The sequence below is a fragment of the Pan troglodytes genome, chromosome 13 (genome assembly GCF_028858775.2).
Source record: "Pan troglodytes isolate AG18354 chromosome 13, NHGRI_mPanTro3-v2.0_pri, whole genome shotgun sequence".
Taxonomy (NCBI): Eukaryota; Metazoa; Chordata; class Mammalia; order Primates; family Hominidae; genus Pan; species Pan troglodytes.
This window is the reverse complement of record NC_072411.2, coordinates 32,467,931-32,488,431: the sequence shown is the minus strand read 5'-3', so window position 1 is coordinate 32,488,431 and position 20,501 is coordinate 32,467,931. Positions and strand designations below refer to the sequence as shown.

The window sequence follows — 20,501 nt, the reverse complement described above, 5'->3', positions numbered from 1 at the left end:
CATCACATCACTACTGTAAAACCTAAGATCAGGGCTTATTATGTGTTGCAGACCCTGCCCAGGCTGGTAATCTGGCCCAACCAGTTGTGCCATCACACCCATGAATAGAAGACAGCAAGAAAAGCTAACTTCAACCCCCTATGATTCCATCTCCAACCTGACTAATCAGCACTCCCCAATTCCCAAGCCCCTACCCACCAAATATCTTTAAAAACTCTGATCCCCAAATGCTCGGGGAGACCGATTTGAGTAATAAACTTTGGTCTGCCACACAGCCGGCTCTGCGTGAGTTACTCCTTCTCCACTGCAATTCCTCTGTCTTGATAAATTGGTTCTGTCTAGGCAGTGGGCAAGGTGAATGCATTGGGCTGTCACAGTACATTTTATAGATTTAAAGACCTCCACCCTTTTTTTCTATCTTAGACTTTCAGATTCTTGATAACTTGTTTCACAACCCTAGGCAGCTGTCAAACTAAACAGCCTTAAATTTAAACATTAAAGGAAACAACTCAGGTGAAAATCAAATAGCAAAATTTACTTCATAAAGCACAGAAAGAGTCCGATGGTGCTACAGGAAGACACTAATATTTTTCTTCGAGCCAAATTAAACTACACTCTTCCTTAAAAACCCAAGAGTAGTAGCCTCTGTTGCAATAACTATTTTAGTCAAAAAAAAAATCAAGTGAAAACAGAATTCAGTCAACTGAGAAGAAAAAGACAAAAAATAAAATAAACACATTTGCTCAACAACAACAAAAAGACAAGGTCTTAGAAGAGTAAAAAAACAAACAGAACAAAAACAAAAACATGAAGGTCTTCCAAATACAAACACACACATGCACACACATCTGGATGTTACCCTTTTAATTAAGCTTTTACACAATTGTGCTCCTTTAAACAAAACTCTTTTAATCTTATTACCATATTTCAGCGAGGACAAAATGCTGCTAAACTAACAATGGTCACACAAATTATTATTTCTGAGCACTCTAAGTGTAAGCACAAATTAACACCAGCTGGTTGTTAAATGTTAACTTTATTCTTTAAAAGGAATTTGCAAGACAGAATCCAAAACCAGTTTCTTACCTAGCGATGGGTCTCAGGCTGTAAACTGCTCTCTACCATCCTAGAAGCATATGCTAGTGAATTTCTTTAACTTCATCAGTCACCAACATAATGGAAAACCAGAACACTGCACACACCTGAAACTGCATCAGACTACATGGCTTGTGGGCAAGAAAGAATGAAAAACATGAATGAAAAGAAAGAAACATACAAAGGATCATAAGAAGCGTTTGGAGAAAAACACAGCTGATGAGCCATTTTTTGGAAAAGGTGTAAGTAACTAACTTACTAACTAGCAAAAAACACCAGAAAACAGAAATTAATTACCAAACCAAAACTGGATAAAGAAACCAAAGAGGCTTTTCTGCAAAGAACACATAAAACTGAAAACAAGTATGCTTGTTAACACCTGGTTAACAACACTAATCATGGCAAAAATGAAAATCAGAAAAAGACTCAGATACTGTGTCTCTCTCGGTGGAATGAGTATAACAAAGACCTTCATGTATCTTAAAAGAAGGGAAACCACAAACGCTGCCGTGAATTTCCAAAGAGGAGAGCTCTCTTATCCACAACTGTTAACAGGTAAATTGGTACGCACACTACAGAGGCAGGAGGTTCCTCAGAAAACTAAAAATATGACGACCATTTCACTGAGCTGTGCTGCTACTGGAATCACATGAATCAGTACACGGAAGACACATCTGCCTTCCCACGCTGACTGCGGAACCAGTCGCAATAGCCAAGATAAGGAATCAACCTACCTGTCCACCCACAGAGGATGAGATCCAGAAACTGCAGTATCCAGTCATGACCAGATACTCTACAGCCAGACACGGGTACTGAAATCAGGTCATCCGTGGCAACACTGTGGAACCTGGAGGACATTATGGTAAATGAAACACACTAGGCAGGGAAAGACAAACCTCGCATCACCTCACTCATGAGGAATCTAGGAAACTTTATCTCACACAGACCTACAAAGCACCATCGTGCTTGCCAGGGTTGGAACAGAAGGCTGGGCATGGGTGGGCATAGGAAACAGGTACAAAGTGACACGTTGCGTAAGAGGAATGAAACCTGCTTTTCTATTCCTCAGCAGGATGATTATGGAAAACTTTACCAAAGGGTAGTTTTCAAGACAGCCAGAAAGGAGGGTTCTCGCTCTCCTTACTCAAAGACATGAAAACTCTACAAGGCAAAAAATGACGCTAAATACCCTGATTTCATCCCTATACGATGCATGCATGGACCCAAATGTCCCACTCGACCCTCTAGTTGTCCATCTTTAGGACAGGGCTAATTTTGTTTCTTGAAAGCAACATAGAGAAACAATGCTAAAATTCCCATGGGACCACAAAATGCCCTGAAACTCCAAAGCCATGCTGAAACACCAAAGGTCAGATGGACAAAAGGCTCGCTATGCAGTGAAGGGCACTGGGCTAGGTGGCTAGACACATGCAGATAAACAACACTGGAGCCTTAACTCTCATCAGATGCAAAAACTAACCCAAGGTCAATGAAACATTTCAGCAGAAGACCTCAAACTATAAAAAGTCCTACAAGGAAACCTAGGACATATCTTTCTCAATACGGACTTTGGAAAGCATTTAGACAAAAAGCAACAGCAAGAAAAACCAAAAGGACAAGCTGGGCCTAAGAAACTATAACACTGCCAGATAGCAAAATACATCACCGGCACAGTAAACATACAGGCTACCGGATGGGAGAAAATGTTCCCAAACTATGCTTCTCACCAAGGTCTGACAGCCAGACTCTAACGTGACCTTAAAAAAATCAAGAGGCAGAAAAACAAACTATTCAAACAATGGGTAGAGAATATGAACAAACACCTCAACATCACTCATCATCAGAGAAATGCAACTCTCATGAACAGAGATATCATCTCACATCGGTCAGAATGGCCATTTGTCCTAAGTCCAAATATTTACATGGTGGCAAGGCAGTGGAGGAAAGCAAACCCCGCTACACTCTTGGGAATAAAAACTAGTTCTCACACTATGAGAAGTGGTTTGGAGGTTCCTCAAAGAACGTAGAACTACCATCCAAATGAGCAATCGCATAGCTCGGTATCTACACAAAGGAAAACAAATCATAAATCCTCCTTTCAAAATGACACAGGCATGGGTATGTTCTTGAAAGTGCTATTCACATGGAAATATAAAATAACATCGACCTATGTCCCCCCTTAACAGTTGATTGCATGTTTTAAAAGTGCTGTACATAGATACCACAACATCCTACATAGCTTAAAAAAACTTAATGGCTTTGGCAGCAATAAGGATGGATCTGCAGGTCACTATGCTAAGCAAACTAACACAGTAACAGAAAACCAAATACCACATGGACTCACAGGCAAAATACCTATACACAATACAATGACTTTGTGATCTCTTTTTTCCCCTCTCTGATTGGACACAGAAATCCCTGCTGACAAAAGCAAATATACACCTGTGAGACCAACACTTCAGAGCTGCTGCATTGGGGAGAAAACAATGAACCCAAAGAGAAAGCATCTTACCTTGGCGGAAAGGATGATTGGGTTAAAATTGTGGAAAATCGTAATTTTGGAAGGGGTTGCTGTCTAACATATTCAAGCACTAAAGCTACTAAGTGGAGAAAAGATTTAAAAAAAAATACACAAGCTAAAAATATGCAAAGGACCTGCACAACCACTTCTGCAAAGGCCATGAGACTGATTCACAGGTGAAAAAAAAAGTTTCTCCACATCACTAAATACTCCAAACATGTGAGTCAGAATCACACTCCAACATCAGATACCATCAAACTCCACTGAGAATGAATATTACCAAAAACAGCAACAACATTTTTGGAAAGTAGCAGCCAATGTAGATTTACAGAAAGGGAAACTCATATATGCTGTTGATGCCAATGTGAATTAGTGAATATACTGTGAAAAAGTTGGGATGTTCCTCACACTGAGTATGCATTTAAAGCAAAGGAAACCAGTACCTTAAGGAGTGACCTGCCTTCCCATGTTTCATGACAGTATTCACAATATAGAAGATATGGAATCAACCTACCTGTTCATCCACAGATGGAGGGATGAGGAAACTGCAGTATTTATCTGCACAACGCAATACTCTTCAACCATAACAAACTAACGTAATTTTCATTTGGAGCCATATGGATGAACCTGGAAAATATGTTAAATAAAATAAGCCAGGCATAGAAAAACAAGCAGATTCATCTCACTTATATGGAATCCAGAAAACTTTGCCTTCGATAAGTAGAAGGCACAGTAGCAGTTTTCTGAGGAGAGGGAAGGAGGGAATGGGAGGATTGGTTATGGAAACAAAGTTGCAGTTAGTTAAGACAAATACATTCTTGTGTTCTATACCACAGCTCGGTGATTCTGGTTAACAAAATACTATATTTTTCAGAAAAGCTAGAAGGGAGCAATTCCAATGTTCTCACAAAAGAAGAATACCTGTATGAGAGAACAGATATGCCACGTACCCTGATCTGATCATTATTAAAAAATACATGAATCAAAATGTCCCAGAGGAACAACAGTCCCAGCATACTCTCTAATTATATACTTTATTATGCACAGAAATTTAAGAAATGTGAATACACAATGCTGATGATCACATGGAACCACAAATGGCCCTGAATGTCTAAGGAACCCTGAGAAATAGAAACTAAGTTGGAGGACTCACAATCCCTGATATGCCGCTGTGCTCCAGCCTGGGTAACAGAATGAGACTCTGTCTCAAAAAAATTGTTAGAAAATTTGAGGGAATCATAGAAGTGATAACTATAGGGACTCTGTCACTCAGGCTGGAGTGCAGTGGCATGATCATGGCTGACTGCAGCCTTGACCTCTCCGGCACAAGTGATCCTCCCACCTCTGCCTCCTGAACAGCTGGAAGAACTACAGGCACACACCACCATGCCTGGCTAATTTTTTTGTATTTTTTGTAGAGAAGAAGTTTTGCCATGTTGCCTAGGCTGGTCTCAAATTCTTTGGCTCAAGTGATCTGCCCACCTCGGCCTTGCAAAGTGCTTGGATTACAGGCATGAGCCATCATGCCTGGCCATAAGAAAACATGCATGGCTACATCAAAGTGAAAAGTTTTTCCAAGGAAAAGGAAAAAATGAACCCAAAAAGAAAGGCTGGGAGAACGTTTTGAGGAATCACCTATTGGCTAAGGGGTTGTTATGGAAAATACACAACACATTAACAGTACTAAGTAGCAACAAAAAAAACAATGATCCACCCAAAACTGAGCAGGGACCCTGAATAGACATTTCTGCCAAGAGGACAGTAAACCACACGTAAGGTCCCTTCCCCCGGTCAGGTGGCCATGACTAGAGGGATACAGTGAGGCAGGCACTGCAGGGAGTGGAGAAATGTGACCCCTGTGTCCCGACGTCAGGGACACGGATTTAAAAATTCAGCAGACCAGGTGCAGTAGTTCACGCTTGTAATCCCAGCACTTTGGTAAGCTGAGGCGGGAGGATTGCTTTGAGCTCAGACGTTTGAGACAAGCCTAGACAACATGGCGAAACCCCGTCGCTACCAAAAAAAAAAAAAAAAAAAAAATAGCTGGGCGTGGGGCATAGGCCCAGATACTGGAAAGGCTAAGGCTGGAGAATCCCTTGAGCCCAGAAAATGGAGGTTGCAGTGAACTGAGATCCACCACTGCACGCCAGCCTGGGCAACAGGGTGAGACCGTATCTCCAAAAACAGGGCGAGACCGTATCTCCAAAATTAGCAAACCCTGGAGGCTAAGTTGGATCCTTTCCTTCCACCTGAGGCTTGAAAGCAAGGCAGCCAAACTGGGGCCTGGCCCCTACACCCCACCTGGGCCGGGCTTCCCCTTCCTCCCACAGCCAGAGCTTTCCTCTCTCTCCACCTACATGGGGAGTCTCCCTCAGAAACAGCCCTAAAGCCTCCTACACATTCCAACCTCAAAAGCCCTCAGGGAATGAGTATTACTGTAAAATTAATGGTAAGATATCAAGAGAGAAAAGAAAAAGGAGTGAGAATCTAGCAGAAATACACAGGGCATTCCAGAAAACGAAAGCTTCTGTACTCACCATGAAAGAAAAATGCACCAAAGAAGCTGGGCCACGGAGAAGGCATGCCGAAGCGCTGTCCTCAGCAGTCAGCACCATGGACAGGAGGTGTTTCTTCCCCAGGATGCGCCCTCAAGTTATCCCAAAGCTGCCACGGTGCCGACTCCTGATAATTCTAAAATTCATATGGAATCAAAACAGAGCCCACATAGCCAAAGTAAGACTAAGCAGAAAGAACAAATCTGGAGGCATTATATTACCTGACTTCAATCTATACTACAAGGCCATAGTCAGCAAAACAGCATAATACTGGTATAAAAATAAGCACACAGACCAATGGAATAGAATAGAGAACCCAGAAACAAACCCAAATACTTACAGCCAACTGGTCTTTGACAAAGCAAACAACAATATAAAGTGGGGAAACGACACCCTACTCAACATATGGTGCTTGGATAATTAGCAAGCTACATCCCAAGAAATGAAACTGGATCCCCATCTCTTACCTTATTCAAAAGTCAACTTAAATCTGAGACCTGAAACCATAAAAATTCTAGAAGGTAACATTGGAAAACCCTTTCTACACATTGGCTTAGGCAGAGACTTCATGACCAAGAACCCAAAAGCAACTGTGACAACAAAATGAAGATAAACAGGCGAGACTTAATTAAGCCAAAAAGTTTCTGCACAGCAAAAGAAACAATTAGCAGAGTAAACAGACAACCCACAGAAAGGGAGAAAAATCTTCACAATCTATATATCTGACAAAGGACTAATATCCAGAATCTACAAGGTACTCAAATTAGCAGGAAAAAAAACCAATCCCTTCAAATAATGGGCTAAATACTTGAATAGACAATTCTCAAAAGGAGATATAAAAAATGGCCAACAAGCATGAAGAAATGCTCATCATCACTAATGATCAGGGAAATGCAAATCAAAACCACAATGTCAGGCCGGGAGTGGTGGCTCACGCCTGAAATCCAACACTTTGGAAGACTGAGGTGGGTGGATCACAAGGCCAAGAGATCAAGACCACCCTGGCCAACATGGTGAAAACCATACAAAAATTAGCCAGGCGTGGTGGCAGGCACCTGTAGTCCCAGCTACTCGGGAGGCTGAGGCAGGAGAATCACTTGAACCCGGGAGGTGGAAGCTGTAGTAAACCAAGGTTGCACCACTGCACTCCAGCCTGGCAACAGAGCAGACACCATCTCAAAAAAAAACACCCAATGCCATGCCACCTTACTCCTACAAGAACGGCCATAATCAAAACATCAAAAAATAAAAAATATTGGTGGGCATTTGGTGAAAAGGGAACACTTTTATACTGCTAGTGGTAATGTAAACTAGTACAACCACTATGGTAAATATAGTTCTTAAAGAACTAAAAGTAGAACTACCATTTAATCCAGCAATTCCACTACTGGGTATCTACCCAGAGGAGAAAAGAAGTCATTATATAAAAAAGATGCTTGCACACACAAGTGTAAAACAGCACAATTCACAATAGCAAAAGGATGTAACCAGCCCAAATGCCCATCAATGAGTAGATTAAGAAATTGTGATATGTATATATATAAACGTATACATACATACATACATATATCTTATGGAATACTATTTAGTCATAAAAAGGAAAAAAATAATGGCATTCACAGCAACCTGGATGGGCTCAGAGACTATTATTCTAAGTGAAGTAACGTAAGCATGGAAAAGCAAACCATATGCTCTCGCTAGAAGAGGGCGCTAAGCTATAAGGATGCAAAGGCATTAGAATACTAGAACTTTGGGGACTTGGGAGAAAGGGTGGGAGGGGGTAGGGAATATAAGGCTACAAATTGTATACAGTGTATACTGCACAGGTGTTGGGTGCACCAAAATCTCAGGAATCACCTCTAAAGAACTTACTCATATAATCAAACACCACCTTTTCCCCAAAACCCTATGGAAATAAAACGAAGAACTTTTTGTTTATGCATACCACATATTTTTTAACTTTTTTCACATGTTCATTGAGATATAATTTATATATTATTTAACTCACCCATTTAAAGTATAAAATTCACTTTTTTTTAACTGTATTAACTGGGTAAACAATCGCCATAATGTAATTTTAGAACATTTTCACGCTCCTTAAAAGAAACCTTGCACCCACTAGCAATCTTTTCCCATTTTCCCCATTCTTCCTTTAAACCCCTCCCAGCCCTAGGCAATCATCCATCTACTTCCTAACTAAGAATTTGCCTATTGTGGAAGAATTTGCCTATTCTGGAAGGATTTGCCTATTCTGGACATTTCATGTAAGTGGAATCATAATAACATAGTTACATGTGACTCACTACTTTCATTTATCATGTTTTCAATGTTCATCCATTTTGGAGCATGTATTAATATGTTTTTCTTTTTCATTGCCAAATAATATTTTATTTTATGGACAGACCACATTTTAATAATCCACTCCAAAATTCATGGACATTTCTGTTATTTCCTACTTTTTGTTGCTATAAATACTTGTATGTGTAAGGCATTTGTTTTAATTTATTTTTAGTGTATACATAGGACTGAATTTACTGAGTCATGTGGTAATTCCGTATTTAACCTTTTGAAGAATGGTTTCATTTTTCTGCATGTGGCTTGCCAATTATGCCAGCACCATATTTGAATAGGGTGTCCTTTCCCATTTTCTTTTGTTTGCTTTGTCAAATATTAGGTAGTCTGATGCCTCCAGGTTTGTTCTTTTTGCTAAAGATTGCTTTGGTTTTTCAGCATCTTTTGTGGTTCCAATCAGATTTTAGGACTAATTTTTCTATTTCTGTGAAGAATGACATTGGAATTTGATAGTGGTTGCATTTAATCTGTAGAATGCTTTGAATAGCATTGAAATTTTAACAATATTAATTTTTTCAATTGATAAATATAGGATGTTTTTCTATTTGTCACTTTCAATTTCTTTCATCAATGTGCTATAATTTTCAGTATACAAATCGTTCACATCCTTCATTAAAATTACTCTTTGCTCTTTTATTTATATATTTGTTTTGTTGCTACTATAAATGGAATTATCTTATTTTTCAGATAATAGTTTGTCACTGGTGTATAGAAACCAGAATACTATTTGTATGTTAATTTTGTAACTTTCAACTTTATTGAATATAGTGTTTATCAGCTATAGGGGGTTTTTTGTGGAGTCTAAAACACAGACAATCTCACCCCTTCCTTTCCTATTTAGATGCCTTTCCTTTCTTTGCCTTGTATAATTACTCTGGCAAGTCAATTACATATAATGTTCTCAGCATTTGTAATTTGACATCAAATCCATCTGTTGTAATACACTGTTACTTTTCAACTTGAAAACATGGACATTTATCACTACTCTCCCTTTCTCTTGATCTAGTTCTTATTAAAAAAAAACCTATCAATGTAAACCAGGATATTTTTCTACAAAACAATTTCAAACGCACTATAAGTTTTTAATCTAATGATTTTTAAACTTTGTCAATGACTTTGTGGTCTCTCAGAACAAATCCAACACCTTTAGTAGGAAAAGTTATGTTAATTCCTACATTATCATTGGGTCTAGCCAAGAGTTGACCAAAGGTGATATTAACAGATATGCTTATTTATTACCTTGTTCTCACAGTTCTAGCATTAAGTCCTGAAAAATCTAGTAAAAATTTGGAAAGACTATACTTGCACAAACTCCCTCTCATGAGTCACACAGTTAATCCAGAATATTATTTCTAAGTTATTGTAAAGCCAACAAGTAAATATGATGTAGCATATAAAAATAATCCTAACTTTATTAGTATATTCTATAAGTGAAACATGTAATTGATACTATTTACTAAATATCTCATAATTATATTTACATAGAAACAATGGAATCAAAAGCATATCTATTATCTAACATTTAAATGACTAAAAATACTTGAGATAGCATTGCTACATAAATGCTATGTAAATGCTGACAAAAGTAAAAACGTCATTCCCTACATTTGCTAAATATATTGTGACACATTATAAGCGTTTTTAAAATATATCACTAATGATTGGGTCAAGTCAGCAAAAATGATTCTAAGTATTTAATTATGGAAAAATTTAGTACAGGGGATAGTATTCATGTGATGGAAGGATTTTAAATGGAACCCAGAGATTAGCAGCAGCGTAAGTTTTAATTGCATACCAGGCGCAGAGTCTAGGATACAAGACAGAACTGCAGATAAAATCTGACTCCTTCCAGCATAGCTAGGAGACATGGCTAACTCCACCTGTCCGGAGACCTTATCTACAAATCTAACGGCTCCAAACCAGGTAAATGAAACTATTTTCCAAAGTCAAAGAATCAATTTATGACATTAAAGCGCTTCTAAAACTTAACCTCTGACTTCAATTAGACCAAATGGATAAATTTTGAAGATATTTTTATTTTACCACTGATTTTAACTGATTTAACACTGTCTTTATTTCCCAAAGATCACTGAAGTCACATGAAATAAAAGGCATTACAGCTTCTATTTTTCTGACAAAATATTTAAGAGCTTTCATTTTCTTTTAAGCCGAGCCATTATATATACATCACATACACAACACTTCTAGACAAGAAAAGATCTAGCAGTTGTTCAGTTTTTCTTTCCCATTTTATGAACCATAACACAACTTCCACAGACTATCTATGACATGATTAAATTTATCTGACCAGACCTGTATTTCCTTCTTTCGTAATTAGTCATTCTACTTTAGGACAACCATTTGCCATATAAGATCCTCTCTCATATAACATTTCTTTCCTTCATAACATTTCTTACAATAAATACATCTTCATATCCACAATTTTCTTTAGATCTCTCTCCCCTACTAATTTCTGATGCCCACCCAAACCAAAAAGGTCAGACAACGCAAGGCAAAACAGAGGAGAGCCTTAGATTTTTGAGAGAGACCTGTCTGCTTAAAGTTATTGGGGTTCCATGGTGAAAACAGAGGTTTCTCCTAAAACGGGGTTTGTGGAATCTTGTTTTTCCTTAAGGAGTCCCAGGTGTCAGAAATTACCTTAGATCCTCTCATGTGGGCATCAAGAGTGGCAACAAGACAGACCGGGATAATAATTCAGACAACTGAGCAGAAAAAAACTTACTACTGTCCCCACTGCAATGATGGATAAACTGAGGCACCATGCAGTTGAAAAATTCATGTTCACATAATCAGGATCCACAGCTCACTCTTTTACATAATTTTGCCAACTCTATGCCCAGTCACTGATGCACCTGTATGGTAGCTCATGGCCCCCTTGGAACTTAGAACCTGGGTTTCATTCCTGCTCTACAGCTATATAATTTAACAATTTTCCTTTGAATTTGTTGGATTCTAACCCTGTATATCTCAAATTTTGTTAGTATTACTGTATGTTAAAGGGAGCTGTGATGCCTTTAGTCTTTAGAAATATTAAACCTATAAACAAGGACTATATGAGGTTAAACAGTATTCAAATTTCTATATGTTTTAAAACATGGACACAATGTATTAAGAAACACCGCTACGAAACTGCACCCAATCAACTCTGGACAAAAATTTAGATATTATCTCTTCAATATAAGCTATCTAGTGGTATTTATACATATTCTTCCATGTATCAACAGTATATTACATGCTCATAACCTTAAAAATAACAAGTGTCCAAATTATAGGCATTACACATTTCTATGGGCTTGAAAAATGATACAATATAGATTGTCTTCAAAGCAGTCAAGAAAATGCATAAACTTCTAAAGGAGTCAGTAAAATAAAAATAAAAAGTTCACACCAAAAGTAGTAATACTAGGAATAAAAGAGGGCTCAACACTGCAAGTTCCTAGAGACAGAAGTCAATAAAGCCTTGTTTTTTGGTTGTGAATCTTTGCCTTAAAACATACATGGTTGGGTGCAGTGGCTCATGCCTCTAATCCCAGCACTTTGGGAGGCCACGGTGGGTGGATCACCTGAGGTCAGGTGTTCTAGACCAGCCTGGCCAACATGGTGAAACCCCATCTCTACTAAAAATACAAAAATTAGCCAGGTGTGGTGGCAGGCACCTATAATCCCAGCTACTCAGGGGGCCAAGGCAGAAGAACTGCTTTCACCCAGGAGGTGGGTGTTGCAGTGAGCCGAGATCGAGCCATCGTACTCCAGCCTGGGGGAAAAGAGTGAGACTTCATCTCAAAAAAAAAGAAAAGAAAAAAATTACACAGGATTCTCCCCACTTCTTTTTCTCTTGCAAAGAGGTGGTGATGAACCAGGTTTGCTCAGGCAGATGACAATACTCTTGAAAGTGGTGGCAGAGAGCCAGGTGTGGTGGCTCACACGTCCAATCCCAGCACTTGGGAAGCTGAGGCAGGTGGATCACTTGAGGTTGGGAGTTCAAGACCAGCCTGACCAACACAGAGAAACCCCATCTCTTCTAAAAACACAAAGTTAGCTGGGCATGGTGGTGCATGCCTACAATCCCAGTTACTGGGGAGGCTGATGCAGGAGACTTGCTTGAACCCGGGAGGCGGAGATTGCAGTGAGCCGAGATCGCCCCATTGCACTCCAGCCTGGGCAACAAGAGCAAAAACTCCATCTCAAAAAAAAAAAAAAAAGAAAAGAAAAGAAAGGAAATGGTGGCAGAGAAAGAAAATGAAGACAATATGGTTCACTTAATAATCTCATAAATTAGAACTTACCCCGTGACTCTTGCATAGCTCCAAATATGTGAGAGAGATGAAATGGCTGTTTGCTACCCATATTTTATGTGATGCTTCATTTTTTGATTCTCTGAATAACTACTTACAATACATTACCCCATTTATGCCAGAGGCTGTAATTTTTTGAATTTTTGCCTGAGTGAATAATCAGACCTTGTCAATGACCTTGAGCAGTAGGATGTAAGTAACTCCCTCATGCTTAGCGTTCCAATAATGGAATATTATTGGAACATAGCGTTCCAATAATGTAACACTAAGCATAAGCGGGTTAACACGATCATGAAAGCATAGCTATTCAAGTAACTAATTATACAACTGATTTTTTTTCTCATCCCTAAAACACAGTAAGGGACCAGTTATTTTAAAAATACAACACAATGACAATTTTGGCTTGTTGTTTGTTAAGGCCATTGCTTGGCATAAAGAAAACAAAAAGAGGAGGAGAAACAAGAATAGAAACATGAAATAGAAGCAGCAGCAAAAGAAAATGAAGAGGAACAAGAAGATGAGAAGAATATACAGACTAGGAAAAGCAAAAAGAACAGGTGCAGGAATTAGAAGGCCTATTATGACACCTTTTATCCCCTCCCCAATTCACGAAATTTGAAAAAGTCCAAGACTATCACAACAAAAAAGAAGGAAAAAATGGCCGGGTGCAGTGGCTCACGCCTGTAATCCTAGCACTTTGGGAGGCCAAGGTGGGTGGATCATGAGGTCAGGAGATCTAGACCATCCTGGCTAACACTGTGAAACCCCGTCTCTACTAAAACTACAAAAATAAAATTAGCTGGGCGTGGTGGCAGGCACCTGTAGTCCCAGCTACTAGGGAGGCTGAGGCAGGAGGATGGCATGAACCCAGGAAGCGGAGCTTGCAGTGAGCCAAGATCACGCCACTGCACTCCAGCCTGGGCAAAAGAGCAAGACTCTGTCTCAAAAGGAAAGGAAAAAAAAAAAAACACACACACACACACACTGTGACCCCCTAAACTTTGTTAAGAATGAGACAATGCTGCCACTCATGCCTAGCTCAGAAGGAGGGCACTCTCCAGAGATTGCAAAAGAAGGGGGAGGACCCCTTTCCCTAAGTGCACCTCCACCACTGCCACCGAGGCCCATGGTACAGCACCCGCAGGTTCCTCCCCACCCCAGGTTGGGCTGGGCCCTGCAGCGCTCCTACTCCCCCTTCCTGGCCCCCAGACTTGCTGCCACTACCACCACTAGCACCAATGCCAATACAATTGCTGTCGCCGTCAATGCAGCAGCTCACCCTACAAGGTTCCTACCACCTTGCCCCCGCGGGCACCCTCCTACCACTCCTGTCAAGCTGCAGTCTCTGTGGCTGCCACCAATCACATGAGGCGAGCTGCAGAGTCACACCATATGCAGGCTCCACTGTATCACAGGTGATTCCTTCTCCTCCTCCTCCAGCCTGGCTTGGAGGAGCTAGACGGGCAAAGCCAAAAAAGCCTAGAATGGGATGCAGGGAGTGGTAGCGTTAAAGCCCCACCTTGTGACGCTGGCCACTGGGTGGCAGGGACCAGCTTCAGCTAAGGCACTCACACCCACCCTCCAAAGTCCAGCCTCTCTTTCTGGCAAAAGCTGGCCAGGAACTGGGGCCTGGGGTGTGTGTGAGTGCCTTTGCTGAAACCGCCCCCATCCAGGTGCAACTGGCCAGAAATTGCTGGGCCCACCAGGGCTGCACTCCTCAGGGAGCAGAAGTAGGAGAAACTCAGACCCAGCCAGCCCTCCCCACTCAACTGCTGATTCCCGTTCCTAACACCTCCACCCACAGTGCCCTGTTCCCACAGTCCCCCGTGATGCCCACTAATCCCCACCCAGTAGTCCCAGGTGGTCTCCCCAACACAGAACATGGGGTGTGGGCAGGAGGTGCAGGCCGGAGAACCACAGTGGGTGTGGGGGCCCCGCCATGCTCAAGATTGCACAAGCAGGAAGAGATCACCCTCTAGAGTCTGGAGTACGGAAAGGAGAAGAGTCACCCGAAGGAGCAAGGAGACCATGGCTGTTGCTGTTGCCACCACCTCCGCAGCCGACCAACACCACTGGCAGTATAGCCCCCATAGCACCCCTAACCTGACCCCTGTCGTCAACAGTGTAGCCCCCGGACAACACACCCAACACACCCTGTGCCAGCTGCAGGCAGTGTAACCCCAATACCCCCCCAACCACCCCCTCCACAGGCAGTGTAGCACCCAATAGTGCCCACAACCTGACCCAGCCACAGGTGTTGCTGCACAAGACAGTGCCCCAAAATCGCCACCCCCACCCTGCCACGGGTAGGGGAGCTCCTGATAGTGCACCCTGAGTAAGGGCAGTGCAACACCCGACAACACTCCTAAACCACCCCCCACTACCAACATTGTAGCTCCAAATAACCACCCAACCCACTCCTTGCCCTGGGCAGTGCAGCAGAAAATAGCGCCCCTAACCCATCCCCCGCCACCAGCAGTACACGTTCGTGCACACAACCTGCCTCCCCCGCCCATCACCCCCGCCACTGTGGGCAGTGTAGCCCCAGATAGCCAGCCAACACCGCCCCCCCCCACCGCCAGCAATGCAACCTCGGAGAGTGCCCCCAACCAGCCCCCTGACACAGGCAGTGCAGCCTCGGGCAGTGAGCCCCAATAGGACACCCAACCCCTGCCCCCACAGGCGGGCAGTGCATCCCCAGATGACTCACCTACACCAGGACATTTCTACCACTCTGGGCGAGCTGCAGTGTCTGAGGTCACCACCAACCGCAGCGAGGCGAGCCGGGGTGGCTCAGGCTCCAGCCTCCAGCATGCCTCGGTGCCGCTCCCTTCTACTCATCTTCCTGCCCAGCAGGAGAAGCTCCCGCTGCCCACCGCCCTCCTACCGCTCTATCGACACCACCAACTGCAGTGAGCCAGTGTCCGAGGCTCCAGCCAGAAACAGGTGGCAGCCATGCCGGATACCAAACACGAAACTGAAGAGCCTAAAATGACCTGACGCCGCCTCAGCATGCTTTACGTACTGAGGTCGCGCACATGCAGTTCCTGGACTACATGTTCTGATTGGATGAGAGAAAAAACCTCTAGGCCTACTCTGATTGGACTTTATTTTCATGCTGTGATTGGTTGTCTCAAGACTTGCTCTCATCCAATCAGAACATGATAATAAAGTCCAATCAGAGTAACCCTGGAGGGTTTTTCTCATCCAATCAGAACATGCAGTCCAGGAACCCTCATATATATATAACCTCAGTATATGAATGCTCCCGAAGGGAAGGCAGGCCCTTCCAGGTTCCCGTACTTTCTTATGGAGCTGCTCAGTGACCGGCTTAGAGGACCGGGAATGGGTAATTGGAGGCTGGAGCCGCTCCACTGTGGTTCGCCTCGCTGCAACTGGTGGTGACCGCGACCGAGACGGCAGTGCGGTGGGAGCGGTAAGAAGAGGAAAACAGTTTTGGGATAGATGGAGGGGGTAAAGAGGGTGGTTAGTCCCAAAGGGAAAAGAAGTTAGCGAGCAGGAGAACGCGTTGCAAAAAGACAGTGGGGAAAAGATGGTGGGAAAAAGTTTTTGGGTAGATGGTGGGGGAAAAACAGGGTGGGGAGCGCGAAGGAGGGAAGGTGTTGCAGAAAGATGGTGGGTAAAAAGTTTATGGGTAGATGGAGGAGGAAAAGAGGGTGTCAAGGGGAGGAGGAAAGAGAGGATGGTCGGGGGGAGAAACAGCGTTGAGCAGTAGGGAGAGAAGGTTTTGTGAAAAGACAGTGGGGAGAAAAGGTTTGGGTAGATACAGGGGGAAAAGAGGGTAACAGGTGGGGGAAGGGAAAAGGGTAGCCAGCGGGAGAAAGACAAGGTTTTGCAAAAGACAGTGGGCAGAAAAGAAAAATGGTGGAGAAAAAAAAGACAGTGGGTAAAAAGTGTTTGGGTAGATGGAGGGGGGAAAGAGGGTAACGAGGAGGAGGAAAGAGGGTGATGAGAGGGAGCAGGGAAAGAGAGTTGGGAAAAAATGGGAAAGTAGTTTGGGGTAGATGGAAGGCAAAAAAGAGAGTGGCAAGCAGGATAGGGCAAAGAAGAGGACGAATGGGAAGGGGGGAAGACTGAAAAGACGGTGGGGATTATTCTGGGGGATAGATGGAGAGAGAAAAGGGGGAGGTGAGCAGGAGTGGGGAGAAGGCTTTGCGAAAAGACTATGGGGAAATGTTTTCGGGTAGATGGAGAAGTGGCAAGGAGGAGCGGGGGGAAAAGACGATGAGGAAAACAGTTTTCTGGTAGATGAAGGGCGAAAAGACAGTGTTGAGCGGCAGGAGTGGGGAGAAGGCTTTGGGAAAAGACGGGAGAAAACGTTTTTGCTTAGATGAAGGAGCAAAAGAGGGTGATGAGAGTGGGATGGGGAAAAAGAAGGTGGCCAGGGAGAAGGGGATAAGACGGTGGGAAAAAAACAGTGGGGAAAGTGTTTGGGTAAATGGATGGGGAAAAGGGTGGTGAGTGAGAGAGCAGAGAAGGCTTTGCAAAATGATGGTGGGGAAAAAGTTTTGGGGTAGATGGAGGAAGAAAACGGGTGGCGAGGGAGAGGAGGCCAAAGGCGATCGGGAAAAGAAGGTGGGAAAATAATGGTGGGAGAAAAAGATTTGGGGTAGATTTTTTTAAATCAGATTATTTGTATTTTTGCTTTTGAGTAGTTATTTATATATTTTGTGTATTAACCCCTTGGCTGATGGATAGTTTGCAAATACTTTCTTCCATTCTCTGGGTTGTTTCTTCGTTCTACTGATTTCTTCCTGTGCTTTGCAGAAGTTTTTAAGTTTTATGTAATTACATCTTTGCTTTTGTTGATTGTGATTTTGACAAGTTTAATGTAATTACATCTTTGTTTTTGTTGCTTGTGCTTTTGATGTCTATTTGAAAATTCCTTGTCCTAACCAGTTTCATGAAGGATTTATCCTATGTTTTCTTCTCTAGTAGTTTTATAGTTTCAGGTCCTACATTTAAATCTTTATTTTGAGTAGATTTTTGTATATGGTAAGATAACGGCCTAGATGTATTCCTGTATATGTGGGTGTTGAGTTATCCTAGCAGTTTATTGAAGAGATTGTCCTTCCTTCCCGAATGTGTGTTCTTGGTGCCTTTGTTAAAAATGAGTACACCATAAATGCGTGAATTTATTTCTGATTTCTCTATTCTGTTTCACTTGTCTATGTCTGTCATTCCTTCGTTTCTCTGTTTCTCCCCCGCCCCTTTTTTTGATAGTATTATGCTGTTTTGGTATTACCATGCTTACTACAGATTTGTAGTATGTTTTGAAGTCAGGTGTGATGCCTCCAGCTTTTCTTTTTATTCCAGATTCTTTTGTCTATCTGAGATATTTTGCTTTTCCATGTGAATTTTAGGATTTTTTTTTCTATTTCTATGAAGAATGTCTTTTGTAATTTAACATGGATTGCGTATTTTAACAATATTCTTCTAGTGCATGGACATGGGATATCTTTCCATTTACTTGTGTCTGCTTTAATAGCTTTCATCTGTGTTTTATAGTTTTCATTGTGGGATCTTTTGTCTTTTTGGTTAAGTTTATCCCTAGATATAATTTTTTGGTAATGAAATAGCTTTCTTGATTTCTTAGGTATTTCACTATTGGTGCATGAGTGTGCTACTCATTTTTATATGTTGATATTGTATCTTGCAACTTGACTAAATTATTTCTAGTAGGTGATTTTGTGGAATCTTTAGGGTTCTCTCTTTCTCTATGTATATATATATGATCATGTCACCTGAAAACAGAGAGAGCTTGACTTTCTTTTTTCCAATTTGGATGCCTTTTATTGCATTCTCTTGTCTAATTGCGCTACCTAGGACTTCCAGTACTATGATGAATAAAAGTGGTGTAAAAGTAGCCACACTCGTTCCAGGCCTTAGAGGAAGAGTTTTAACCTTTCCCCATTGATTATGATGTTAGCTGTGGGTTTGTCATATATGGCCTTTATTGCACTGAGATATGTTCCTTCTGTACTCATGTTGTTCAGTTTTTGTCATGAAGGAATGTTTTTTTATTTTTTTCAGCATCTACTGAAATGATTATATGGTTTTTGTTCTTGATTCGCTGAATGTGATGTCGCACATTTATTTATTTGTGTTTTATTGAATCATCCTCATATTCCTGGGATGAATCCCACTTGATCATGGCAGATCATCTTTTTATTGTGTTGTCAAGTGCAATTTTCAAGTATTTTGCTGAGGATTTTTTTGCATCTGTGTTCATCAGGGATATTTAAAATGCCTGTGGTTTTCTTTTTGTGTTGTTTCCTGGTCTGGTTTTTGTACCAGGGTCATGCTCTCCTCATAGAACAAGTTTCGAAGACTTACTTTGTCTTCATTTTTTGGGGAATATTTTGAGTAAAATTGGTGTTAGCTCTTTTAAAAACGTTTGGTAGAATTCAGCAGTAAAACCGTGATTCTTGTGTTTTTGTTTGACAGAAGACTTTATTACTGCTTTGATTACATTACTCATTATTGATCTGTTCCGGTTTTTTGTTTATCATTCTATCTTGGGAATTTGTTATGTGTCCAGAAATTTATCACTTCTCCTAGATTTTCCAACTTGTTTTTATATAGGTGTTTTTAGTAATCTCGTATAATCCTTCATATTTCTGTTATCAATTGTAATGTCTCGTTTTTCATCTATGATTTTGTTTTCTTTTTCTTTTCCTTAGTCTAGTTAAAGCTTGTCAGTTTTGATTTTTTTCTAAAAAATCCAGCTCTTTGTTCCATTGACTTTTTGTATTTTTTGTTTCTATTTTTAAAATTTATTCTCTAATCTTTATGATATTTTTTGTACTAATTTTAGCATTTTATTTTTCTCGTTTTCCTCATTATTTCAGGTATACTGTCAGGTTAGCTATTTGAGATCTTTCTACTTCTCTGATGTAGGCATTTATACCTATGCCCTTTTCCTCTTACAGCTGCTTTTGCTGCATCCCACAGGATTTGTTATGTTGTGTTTCTATTCTTTTTTCAATAAATTTTTAATTTTCTTTTTATTTTTTTCATTTATTTATTTGTTGTTCATGAGCATGTATTTTAATTTCCATGTATTTGTACAGTTTTTCCTCCTGTTATTGATTTCTAGTACTATTCCACTGTGGTCAGAAAAGATACTTGATATGATTTCAGGTTTTGTTTTGTTTTGTTTTGTTTTGTTTTTGAGACGGAGTCTCGCTCCGTCACCTAGGCTGGAATGCAGTGGCGCAATCTTGGCTCACTGCAAGCTCCACCTCCTGGGTTCACGGCATTCTACTGCCTCAGCCTCCCCAGCAGCTAGGACTACAGGTGCACACCGCCACGCCCAGCTAATTTTTGTATTTTTAGTAGAGACGGGTTTTCACTGTGTTAGCCAGGATGTGATCCACCCCCCTCGGCCTCCCAAAGTCCTGGGATTACAGGCATGAGCCACCGCGCCCGGCCATGATTTCAGTTTTTAAAAATGTGTTGTGACTTGTTTTTTGGCCTAACACATAGTCTGTTGTGGAGAATAATCCTCATGCTATTCAGTGGAATGTGCATTGTGCAGTTGCGGAGTGGAAAGCTGTGCAAATGTTAGGTCTATTCGGTATAGAGTACAGTTTAACTGCTGATGTTTTGTTGTCTGGATGATCTGTCCGTTGAAGATAG

The 20,501-nt window shown here is 41.3% G+C and overlaps 1 pseudogene; it reads right to left on the bottom strand.

Moving 5' to 3' along the window:
• Positions 1 to 15,893, bottom strand: part of LOC744297 (POTE ankyrin domain family member G-like) — a 91,581-nt pseudogene extending 75,688 nt beyond the window's left edge.
• Between the last annotated feature and the right edge of the window lie 4,608 nt (positions 15,894 to 20,501).